Genomic DNA, 9,188 nt, shown 5'->3' with positions numbered 1-9,188 from the left:
CGAGGGGCCTGCAACGGGAGTGGACCGGTGGGCCAGTCGTGACGATGTGGTGTGTGACAGTGTGCGGCAGCGTTGTTGCCACGTTGATCGGTTTCGTCAGTGCTGGAAAGTCACGCAGCAGAGCTCTATATGGTAGCACCGTGTAGATGCGGGGGACCTGTACTAGGGCCGACAAGGCGTGGGTGCGGGCTACTGACTGGTGTACGAGAGACTCCCGTTTAAGGTCCACCGTGAGCCCTAGTCAATTCCCCAAAACGTCGAAGACGCACCAGCACCTTCCATCGCCATGGCCTCCCCCTCCCGTCAGTCAGTGAGACCTAAAAATATCAAAATTCCCTCTGTGGCCGAGCTTAAGGATATCCCTCACGATATCCACAGTGGTACCCCTAATGCCTCTGCCCCCACCCTAGACCTTACAGAACCCACCGGCCACTTCACTAACGACGAAGGGCTGGAGCGCCTCATAGACGGGACCGCTACAGACCCTGCATACTGTGGCATCCGTCTCTTCTCAGAGAACCCGAAAAAGTACCAGTACTCTGACCGTGTTGAGCTTGGCCTAGAAATTAAAAATAAAGTGGTTGATAACGAAAAAAGAGCATTCTAACATGGTCACAGTTAAGAGGCTTCATAAACACATCAGGGAGGGCAACTTGCGCATTACGAACGCCATGATTGAGTACAGCTAAGACTTCAACAAATTAAACAACGGGTACCTCCTTGATAACAACATAATACACATGCAACACCATACATTACACTCACGCTTCACTATAATACAACACAATGTACTACACTGGACAACAAGGAAAGCTGAACTGTGCAACACATACAGAAGACACAACCCACACATCATACTCATTAACAACCATGGGCTCAATAACACCAACCCACTCAAGATCTACATGTACACCATCTACTTTTCCAACAAATCACAGGAAAGAAGCGATGGCGTAGCAAAAGCGATCAGAAAAGACATCTCACACAAAATCATTAATAACTTTCACTCAGACCTACTGGCAGTCGAAATAAACACACCACAAGGAACCATTATACTAGCAACATTATACATTCCACCAAGAAGACCATAAATACCAGAACCTGACATCTTGCAGCTCCTGAGGCACAATAAACCAATATACATCATGGGAGACCTTAACGCAAACCACCCTCTTTTTGGCTACAACCACACAAACACTGTAGGCAGAGGCCTCGCCTCTCTCATACAACAAGGCAGACTCATACAGCTCGGTCCACATACACCGACATACATAACATTTAACACGGCAACAACACCAGACATAGTCTTAGCAAATCACAGAGCACAACTACACCACCACATCACAACAGACGACGTCACAACCAGCGACCGGTCATCCTAACACTTTCAACAAATCCCATCATGATCCCAACCCAACCCGAGAATCCTTCAAACATGCAAACTGGGAGGGCTTCAAACAAGCACTTGAAAACACACAATAATTGATCTCGAGGGGCAACCCACACACACAAGAAACACCCACCTTGAACAGTGGTACACAGACATACAGACGGCTCGGCAAGCCAACATCCCCAAAACAACATACAAGAAAATCCCTCACTACAGAGAAACATATCGTCTGAAATTGCTTAAAATACAATACAGGCATCTACACGACCTTGCAATAACACGGGGCTGGGAAGCATAACTACGCACACGATAAGAGAAATACGAACACAAATCACCCACGAAATTAAAGTAATGAACAAACAACACTGGGAAACACTCGTGCAAAGACTATGTCAAAACACAAAAAATCCCAAGAGATTTTGGAATAACTTCAAAATGCTCATGGGATCGAACAAGCAGACAACCACATTCATATACAACACAAAGACAGAAGGTTGACACGGAGGAGGAGATGGAGCCTCTCCACAGGGAATTCTGGCAACAGAATCTCCAAATCTCCCCCACCGAGAACGCCCGATTCGACCACACCACAGAGACCGAGGTTACAAACTACATACAACAACATAGAAACACATTTCTCCCAGAGAACACCATCAGACTAAACACTCTCACAGAGGACAGTCCCCTCTCCACACCAATCACATCAGAGGAAATATCAAACACAATCAAACGCACCAAAAACACAACACCAGGAGCAAGCAACATAAACAAAACAATCATTGAACATCTTCCACCCCGAATGATCAGCAGACTACGCCATATCTTCAATGCAGCACTGGCAACAAGATATTTCCCTGATAAATTCAAACACGCCACTCTTACCCTAATACCCAAGCCAGGGAAATCCGCACATGAGGTGGGGAATTACCGCCCCATCTCACTCCTAGAAGTCCCAGGCAAACTGCTAGAGAGGGTAATAACACAAAGACTCATTCCACACCTTGAAAACAACCAAATACACAACACTAGGAAATACGGCTTTCACCCACACAGAGGGACCGAGAGCGCCATCGCCCTCGCTTATGAGGAGATTGCTCTCGGTCTCGCTAACAAGCACCAGACGAGCGCAATACTACGAGACGTCAACAAGGCCTTTGATAAGGTCTAACATGACGGTCTCAAATACAAACTAACACAACTACAGCTACCCACACACTTCACACGCCTTCTCTGTAGATTCCTGGATGACAGGACTGCCACAATACGCCTGGGAGCCCACCTAGGCACCCCCATCCACGTTTTCTCGCCAACCCTCTATATCCTGTATACAGCCAACCTGCCAGAACCAACACCATACAGCAACTATATTTCTTATGCAGACGATATCACGCAGATTATCACACACCCCTCTAAATCACAACACTTCATGAAACGAACAACAGAAAGAGCTATACAGAACATCAACACTTTTGAGCACCACTGGAAAATACAGACAAACATAAACAAATTCAAACTCATACCTATAGCACGTAGAAGAGAGAGGGCTGGCCACCTTGCCGTCTCTCGAATATATAAATTCGGCAGCGCTGTTACCACGGCTACCCACCATCACCCAGTCAAAGCTAAACGAGTCACCATAATAGCAAACGAAACTTCAAAGTGTCATTGAGCCACCTTGGTCTGCCGAGGCCTCAATCGCGCCGCGAACTCGCCTGCTGTTATTGTGCTCGAAGTAAATGTACAGTAAATACTCTCTGATTTTCCCAGAGATTTTTTGCTTTTTTCTTTCTGCATTCAGCAGTCTCTTTTCAACCATTGACGGTGATAAGGGAACATTACACCTCTCCTCAGACCCGCAGCTCTCTCTATCACAGGGAAACCTGTATAGAAAGGCCCAGCAGTCTGAGCTGACATATAGGTGTGCTTTTTCTTCCACTGAATTCCTTTCCCTTTCTTGTGGTCACCTGGACCTGCATAAGTCCCTCGAGGGCTTTTGTATTCGTCTGGGTGGTGTGCTACTTACCTGTTGCCCCTTTGTAGCAAGGATTGGCAATAAGGGAGCAGCCCAACACAAAGCTCCAATCCCCTTGTGCACTGGAGAACGCAACCAGTCTGCTACTAGGGGGGGTCGAGTATAGGCTCCTTTTTTCCCCATACTTTCTCTCTCTCTTCATCATCTCTCCATTCACCTCGCACCTCAATCACATCACCCACACGGCATCTCCCCTGACCAATGCACCTTGACCATGCCTAAAATTAAAATCAAAGCTCTCGGTGGCCCCTCCCCGAGAAAAAGAGATATTCTTGCCAATGCACTTTTCAGTGCAGAGATCAGAGTACTTCGGTACTTCACCCTTCATGATGGTTATCTGGCCCTAATTGAGGACGACGCCCATGCCGAGAAGCTCTTCTCGCAGGACGTCGTCCAGTCCTTGGAGAAGCTTGGTTTCTCCCCTGTACTCCCCGTAGACATGAAGGCGAAGCTCACGCTAGTCTTCAAAAAGCTAGACCGACAAGTTGTCAACGAGTCGGAGCTAGACATTGCGGAAGAGATCACCTCCTCCTTCCCCGACGCCCAAGTTGAGCACATTTTCATAATGAAGCTCAAATACATCATGAAGGTTAGGTTCTCTGACCACGCCATGGCCAAAAAAATCAAAGATAAGGGGATATACCTCTTCAAACTCTATGTTGCCCCCTGGCAAATCGAATTTGAGAGGTATACGCCCCTTAAGCAGTGCATGAACTGCTTCGGTTATGGCCACCTTAAAAACCATTGTAAGGCCGAGAAGAAGACGCGGTGCACCGAGTGTGGCTCCAGCACTCACTCATACAGGGACTGTAAAAGTCCAGTCAAAAAATGCCTAAACTGCAGTGGTGCCCACAGGACATTTGCTAACAGTTGCCCCACCCGAAAGGAGGCCATGAAGGTTTCCCAAGAGAAGCTTAGGGAGAAACTAATTGAGATTGAGGCTAAGCCATTTAGAGCTGTGGCCCAGAAAACTGCTCAGGAAGCAGTACATGCAACGACGAAGACCTGGAAACCACTCATTAACCAGGTCCGTCAAGAAATTAAACAGGTGAAGGCAGAGTCCATTCACCTAGCCCTCCCTAACGACCTCTCGAAGGAGATCCTTGTGGTCCTCCTGCATGCCCACATGCAAAATATCATTGCCCCTGAAAAGGGATTCAGGCATCATGCTAGGGTAGCACTGGAGGCTAATAACCTTCCTGCTCTCGACCTTGGGGAATCTGACTCTTGGGGTATCCTTAAGGTAATCAAACCACCATCCATGCCAGTTCAGGACCTGCCTGAACAGCAACAACCCCAGGCACCAATGCCGCAGCCCGTACAGGCCCAGGCAACGGAGCCCCGTCCTCTGCAGGCTCAATCAGCTGAGCCCCTGCCACAAAGGGCCCAGTCACTGGAGCCCCAGTCAGTTCCCCAAAACGTCGAAGACCTACCGGCACCCACCACCGCCATGGCCTCCCCCTCTCGTCAGTCAGTGAGACCCAAATACATCAGAATATCCCCAGTAGTCGACTCAGAGGATATCCTCTGCGATACCCCTGATGCACCCCCCCCCTACCCCAAACCTTACAGAACCCGCTGAAACTTACATTGACATAGAAGGAGAGGAGCGCCTCATGGACGGGACTGCAATACTCCCTGCCTATTATGGCATCCGCCTCTTCTCAGAGAACCCTGAAAGATACCAGTACTCTGACCCCACTGAAATTGGCACTGAAATCAAAAATAACCGAATAAAGTGGTTAACATCGAAAAGAGAGCATTCTAACATGGTCACAATTCAGAAGCTTCACAGCCACCTCAAGAGGGGCGACTTGCACATTTCCAATGCCATGATAGAATATAGCCAAGACTTCGACACACTAAACAACGGCTATTTTATTGAATAACAACATAATACACATGCAACACCATACATTACACTCACGCCTCACCATAATACAACACAATGTATTACACTGGACAACAAGGAAAGCTGAACTGTGCAACACATACAGAAGACACGACCCTCACATCATACTCATTAACAGCCATGGGCTCAATAACATCAACCCACTCAAGATTTACATGTACACCACCTACTCTTCCAACAAATCACAGGAAAGAAGCGATGGCGTAGCAATAGCGATCAGAAATGACATCACACACAAAATCATTAATAACTTTCACTCAGACCTATTGGCAGTCGAAATAAACACACCACAAGGACCCATTATACTAGCAACATTATACATTCCACCAAGAAGACCATACATACCAGAACCTGACATCTTGCAGCTCCTGAGGCACAATAAACCAATATACATCATGGGAGACCTTAACGCAAACCACCCTCTTTTTGGTTACAACCGCACAAACACTGTAGGCAGAGGCCTCGCCTCTCTCATACAACAAGGCAGACTCACACACCTCGGTCCACACACACCAACATATATAGCTTATAACACGGCAACAACACCAGACATAGTCTTAGCAAATCACAGAGCACAACTACACCACCACATCACAACAGACGATGTCACAACCAGCGACCACCTCCCGGTCATCCTAACACTTTCAACAAATCCCATCATGATCCCAACACAACCCCGAGAATCCTTCAAACATGCAAACTGGGAGGGCTTCAAACAAGCACTTGAAAACACACAACTAATTGATCTCGAGGGGCAACCCACACACACAATAAACACCCACCTTGAACAGTGGTACACAGACATACAGACGGCTCGGCAGGCCAACATCCCCAAAACAACATACAAGACAATCCCTCACTACAGAGAAACACATCGTCTGAAATTGCTTAAAATACAATACAGGCACCTACACGACCTTGCAATAACACGGGGCTGGGACGCACAACTACGCACACGATACAGAGAAATACGAACACAAATTACCCACGAAACTAAAGTAATGAACAAACAACACTGGGAAACACTTGTGCAAAGACTATGTCAAAACACAAAAGACCCCAAGAGATTTTGGAGTAACTTCAAAATGCTTATGGGATCGAACAAACAGACAACCACATACATATACAACACGCAAAGACAGAAGGTTGACACGGTGGAGGAGATGGAGCCTCTCCACAGGGAATTCTGGCAACAGAATTTCCAAATCCCCCCCGCCGAGAACGCCCGATTCGACCACACCACAGAGACCGAGGTTACAAACTACATACAACAACATAGAAACAGATTTCTCCCAGAGAACACCATCAGACTAAACACTCTCACCGAGGACAGTCCCCTCTCCACACCAATCACACCAGAGGAAATAACAAATACAATCAAACGCACCAAAAACACAACACCAGGAGCAAGCAACATAAACAAAACAATCATTGAACATCTTCCACCCAGAATGATCAGCAGACTACGCCATATCTTCAATGCAGCACTGGCAACAGGATATTTCCCTGATAAATTCAAACACGCCACTCTCACCTTAATACCCAAGCCAGGGAAATCTACACATGAGGTGGGGAACTACCGCCCCATCTCACTCTTAGAAGTCCCAGGCAAACTGCTAGAGAGGGTAATAACACAAAGACTCATCCCACACCTTGAAAACAACCAAATACACAACAGTAGGCAATACGGCTTTCGCCCACACAGAGGGACTGAGAGTGCCATCGCCCTCGCTTATGAGGAGATTGCTCTCGGTCTCGCTAACAAGCACCAGACGAACGCAATACTGCGAGACGTCAGCAAGGCCTTTGATAAGGTCTGGCATGACGGTCTCAAGTACAAATTAACACAACTACAGCTACCCACACACTTCACGCGCCTTCTCTGTAGTTTCCTGGATGACAGGACTGCCACGATACGCCTGGGAGCCCACCTAGGCACCCCCATCCACCTCAGAAGTGGAGTACCACAGGGAGGCGTTTTATCGCCAACCCTCTATATCCTGTATACAGCTAATCTGCCAGAACCAACACCATACAGCAACTATATTTCATATGCAGACGATATCACACAGATTATCACACACCCCTCTAAATCACAACACTTCATGAAACGAACAACAGAAAGAGCTATACAGAACATCAACACCTTTGAGCACCACTGGAAAATACAGACAAACATAAACAAATTCAAACTCATACCCATAGCACGTAGAAATTCACAACCAATCACAATCAACAACACCAACATTCCATACACTAACACAGGAACCATTCTCGGACTACAGTTCACAAGCACAGGCTTCCTCACACACGTCAAACACAGAATAACACAAGCACAAATAACACTAACCAAACTAAAACGCTTTTCATGCTGCACACCACAAACAAAACTCAGACTTTACAAAACAACTGTCAGACCTATTCTTGAATACACAGCTATCCCGCTGGTTGCAATATCAAACACACAAAAACTCCGAATGCAATCAGTACAAAACAAAGCACTACTCTGGGTACACGGCGCAACATATCAAGACCGAATTTCCGCAGAAACACTACACAGAATATACAGCATGGAACCACTGAACACACGCATACACAGACGAGGCAAAAACACCTGGGCCCGACTACGCGAACAACAAGACGAACATTATAACAACATCTTTGAAAAACACGCAAACACCCACACAAACCACGCTTGGTGGCCCAGAACACTACCAATCACAGAACACGAAACACCCACACCGATGTACGCACACACAAATACACACACCGCCCCTTAATTGTGACCATGACCATGTCTTTGTTAATTTTTAAGTTGTTAAAGGCTAAAAAAACACAAATAATAGAAAAAACAATAAAATCAGAAGTTACCCTCAGAATCCCCAAAGGATTGGCTAAACCATGTTGCACAGCGCCTAAAATAAGGACATCAAAGTGAGCAACCATCGGTCCTGCCAGCTCCCATGCGTGCGACACGGATTAGCCAATCACGGGGGAGAGAGGGCTGGCCACCTTGCCGCCTCTCGAAGCTATAAATTCGGCAGCAGTGTTACCACGGCTTGTCACTTTGCCCGCCTCGGCCCGCCTCGGCCCGCCTTGGCCCGCCTAGTGGTCGTGGGATCAGTGCCGACGAACTATAGACGGAGAGATTTCAAGGACTGAACATCTTACAAACTTACTACGGACTCTTGACTCGATTGCCTGTGATTATGGGAGTGCACACGTGCAATTGCATAAGGCAGACACGCGAGTCGGAGGACGAGTAAGATGGAGATGTTCTACGGAAGAAAAGGAGAAAAAAAAAAAAAAAAAAAAAATACTCCTATTAAAAAAAAAAAAAAAAAAAAAAAAAAAAAAAAAATAATAATAATAATAATAATAATAGCCTTATTCTCAATGTCATGTACCTTGTAACCCTATCGTACTGTTGTTGACACAGCTACCCTTCCATTCATTCGTAATTTATGTTAAGTCAATTCACTTTTGTTCGCTTGCCCTTGTTTTGTTCCGTGTGTTACTGTTTCTGTTCTTGTTCGTGTTCGTGTTCCTGTTCTTTTTTTTTTTTTTTTGTTCTTGCATTTGTTTGCTCTTGCTTGCTTGCATGCTTGCTTGCTTGCTTTTTTTTTTTTTTTTTTTTTTTTTTTTTTTTTTTCACTTCACCATTATTTATATGTAACATGCTCCCTTTTCGTTCCCTCCCCATTGCTAGTCAGACCTAGTTGTCAAGAAGTCACTCCCCTACGAATGTTATCACATATGCCACTTTATTCGTTTATCGAAACCCATTAGCCACATTAACTCATCTCATCTCATCTCACCCTTTCCCCTCCTGCCTCTGTCTAGTATGTACTTCC

This window comes from Penaeus chinensis, chromosome 9 (assembly GCF_019202785.1).
Source record: "Penaeus chinensis breed Huanghai No. 1 chromosome 9, ASM1920278v2, whole genome shotgun sequence".
Taxonomy (NCBI): domain Eukaryota; kingdom Metazoa; phylum Arthropoda; class Malacostraca; order Decapoda; family Penaeidae; genus Penaeus; species Penaeus chinensis.
The sequence above is the reverse complement of the archived record's forward strand: the minus strand, read 5'-3'. Positions refer to the sequence as shown.